Raw genomic sequence first — 3,670 nt, 5'->3', positions numbered from 1 at the left:
CTGCTCATGGATTGGAAGAATAAATATTGTCAAAATGTCAATACTACCCAAAGCTATCTACACATTCAATGCAATCCCAATCAAAATTGCACCAGCATTCTTCTCGAAACTAGAACAAGCAATCCTAAAATTCATATGGAACCACAAAAGGCCCCGAATAGCCAAAGTAATTTTGAAGAAGACCAAAGCAGGAGGCATCATAATCCCAGACTTTAGCCTCTGCTACAAAGCTGTCATCATCAAGACAGCATGGTATTGGCACAAAAACAGACACAGAGACCAATGGAATAGAATAGAAACCCCAGAACTAGACCCACAAATGTATGGCCAACTCATCTTTGACAAAGCAGGAAAGAACATCCAATGGAAAAAAGACAGTCTCTTTAACCAATGGTGCTGGGAGAACTGGACAGCAACATGCAGAAAGTTGAAACTAGACCACTTTCTGACACCATTCACAAAAATAAACTCAAAATGGATAAAGGACCTGAATGTGAGACAGGAAACCATCAAAACCTTAGAGGAGAAAGCAGGAAAAGACCTCTCTGACCTCAGCCGTAGCAATCTCTTACTCGACACATCCCCAAAGGCAAGGGAATTAAAAGCAAAAGTGAATTACTGGGACCTTATGAAGATAAAAAGCTTCTGCACAGCAAAGGAAACAACCAACAAAACTAAAAGGCAACCAACGGAATGGGAAAAGATATTTGCAAATGACATATCGGACAAAGGGCTAGTATCCAAAATCTATAAAGAGCTCACCAAACTCCACACACGAAAAACAAATAACCCAGTGAAGAAATGGGCAGAAAACATGAATAGACACTTCTCTAAAGAAGACATCCGGATGGCCAACAGGCACATGAAAAGATGTTCAGCGTCGCTCCTTATCAGGGAAATACAAATCAAAACCACACTCAGATATCACCTCACGCCAGTCAGAGTGGCCAAAATGAACAAATCAGGAGACTATAGATGCTGGAGAGGATGTGGAGAAACGGGAACCCTCTTGCACTGTTGGTGGGAATGCAAACTGGTGCAGCCACTATGGAAAGCAGTGTGGAGGTTCCTCAGAAAATTAAAAATAGACCTACCCTATGACCCAGCAATAGCACTGCTAGGAATTTATCCAAGGGATACAGGAGTACTGATGCATAGGGGCACTTGTACCCCAATGTTTATAGCAGCACTCTCAACAATAGCCAAATTATGGAAAGAGCCTAAGTGTCCATCAACTGATGAATGGATAAAGAAATTGTGGTTTATACACACAATGGAATACTACGTGGCAATGAGAAAAAATGGAATATGGCCTTTTGTAGCAACGTGGATGGAACTGGAGAGTGTGATGCTAAGTGAAATAAGCCATACAGAGAAAGACAGATACCATATGGTTTCACTCTTATGTGGATCCTGAGAAACTTAACAGAAACCCATGCGGGAGGGGAAGAAAAAAAAAAAAGAGGTTAGATTGGGAGAGAGCCAAAGCATGGGAGACTGTTAAAAACTGAGAACAAACTGAGGGTTGATGGGGGGTGGGGGGGGGGAGGGTGGGTGATGGGTATTGAGGAGGGCACCTTTTGGGATGAGCACTGGGTGTTGTATGGAAACCAATTTGACAATAAATTTCATATATTAAAAAAAAAGAATTTGTTTGAAGGTTGGCAGCATTTTGTTTCTCATTTTTATTTTTTCAATGTTTATTATTTATTTTTGAGAGAGAGAGAGACAGAACATGAACAGGAGAAGGTCAGAGAGAGAGGGAGACACAGAATCTGCAGCAGGCTCCAGGCTCTGAGTTGTCAGCACAGAGCCCGACAAAGGGCTCGAACCCATGAACTGTGAAATCATGACCTGAGCTGAAGTCAGATGCTTAACTGACTGAGCTGCCCAGGTGCCCGGACAGTGAGTGTTTTAGGGAGTTAAACATATACTTACCATATCATATGATCCAGAAGTTCTACAACTTGCAGTTTACCCAAGAGAAATGAAAACATACGTCCACAAAATGACTCATATGCAAATGTTCACAGTGGAGACACCATAGTCAAAAACCTGACACAACCCAAATGTCCATCAGCTGGTAGGTGGGTAAAGAAAATGTGCTATATCCACACAGTGGAGCACTATCCAACCATAGAAAAAGAACAAAGTACTGAGACACACAACAGTGTGGATGAATCTCAAAAACATTATGCTAAGTCAGAGAAGCTAGACACAAAGGACTACATATTGTGTGATTCCATTTACACGAAATTTCTAGAAAAGACAGACTATAGAGACAGAAAGCAGGTCAGTTGTTGCCTGGGCTGGAAGTAAGAGCAGGAGCTGACTACCAGAAGCAAGACAGGAGTTCTGAGGTGACCCAACTGCTCTAACACCAGGTTGTGGAGACAGCTGCCCAACTGCATACGTTTGCCCAAATTCTGCAAATTGTACACTTAAAATGGGTGCATTGTATGGATAACTTATCCCTCAATAAAGGTCTTACAGGAGGGAAAGAAAGAAACCGTTTAGGGAGTGATCTTCCCTTAAGATTAAAAAAAACAACAACAACATGTATTTGATTCAAGAAAAAGTTTCCTAAAGACAAACTACATTCTTAGGATATGATTTAAATTTAAAATCTGCTTCTGGAGAAATTAATATTTGCTCAAACACAGCTACCATCCGACATTTCCAGCTGGTCTGTGTGTGGGTGGAAATATGCACGCACATCCGTGTCATCCTCTCGGGGGAGTCTCGGGAGGACTTTGTGACAGGATCCGAGGATGAACTGCCACCACGCATGGGAAATGAGAGGAGACAAACAATCACTGTGCTGCACTGGATGTGCCGCCGAAGCCTTTTAAAGAGAAGCCAGAGGGCCAGACGAAGTGGGGGAGAGGTGGGCTGGGGGCTGGTGGCGCGCCTTTAATCTCCTCCCCACAACTGGTGTGCTGAGGGTGCTTGGGGACAAAAAGCAGCGGAGCAGGGGTCATGGGTCCTGCGTTTGAACGATAGTCAACCAGCCCTCAAAAAAAGCAGGCGCTGGTCAAGGTGGCATTTTCATAAAGGCGGACAGCTGCCTCCTGCCCTGAGTGTCAGCCCCCCTGCAGCCTTAAGACTGACTCTCTTTCTCTCTCTCTCTTTCTCTCTCTCTCTCTCTCTCTCTCTCTCTCTCTCTCTCTCTCGGAAAGCCTGCTACAGCCATATCAGCTGGCAAGATGAGATTTCTTTTCCATTTGTTTCCTACTTTTGAAAAACCAGCTTGAAGCTGTTAGGAATGTGCGTGAGGCACTCTTATGAAATATGAAAGTGGGGTGCAGGGCTGGGGAAGAAAAGCTAAGTATTGCGGAAGTGTTCGAAAGGGTGAGATAAAAGCATGGTTACGGGAGGCCGAGAGCCAGGTCGTTTGGCTGCTACCCTTGGGGCTTCCATTCCCTCAAGTGAGACTATCAGAAGGAGTCCACGGTTTTCAACAGAGCAGCATGACATTGAACGGATGGTTCCTGAACATTGGCACTCCAGACTGCTGGGTCTCTGCAGGTGGGTTTTATGCCCTGCTCTTTGGTTGCTGGAATAGAAATCCCACATGAATTGTGCAGCCGTAGCAGGCTTCATGGATAGCAAAGAGGATTATGTGATGTGGGAAAGTGCCTTCCTCCTCCTTTCTCTTTTCTTTCTTTCT

Source organism: Acinonyx jubatus, chromosome A1, assembly GCF_027475565.1.
Source record: "Acinonyx jubatus isolate Ajub_Pintada_27869175 chromosome A1, VMU_Ajub_asm_v1.0, whole genome shotgun sequence".
Classification (NCBI taxonomy): Eukaryota; Metazoa; Chordata; class Mammalia; order Carnivora; family Felidae; genus Acinonyx; species Acinonyx jubatus.
This window is presented reverse-complemented; position numbering follows the sequence as displayed.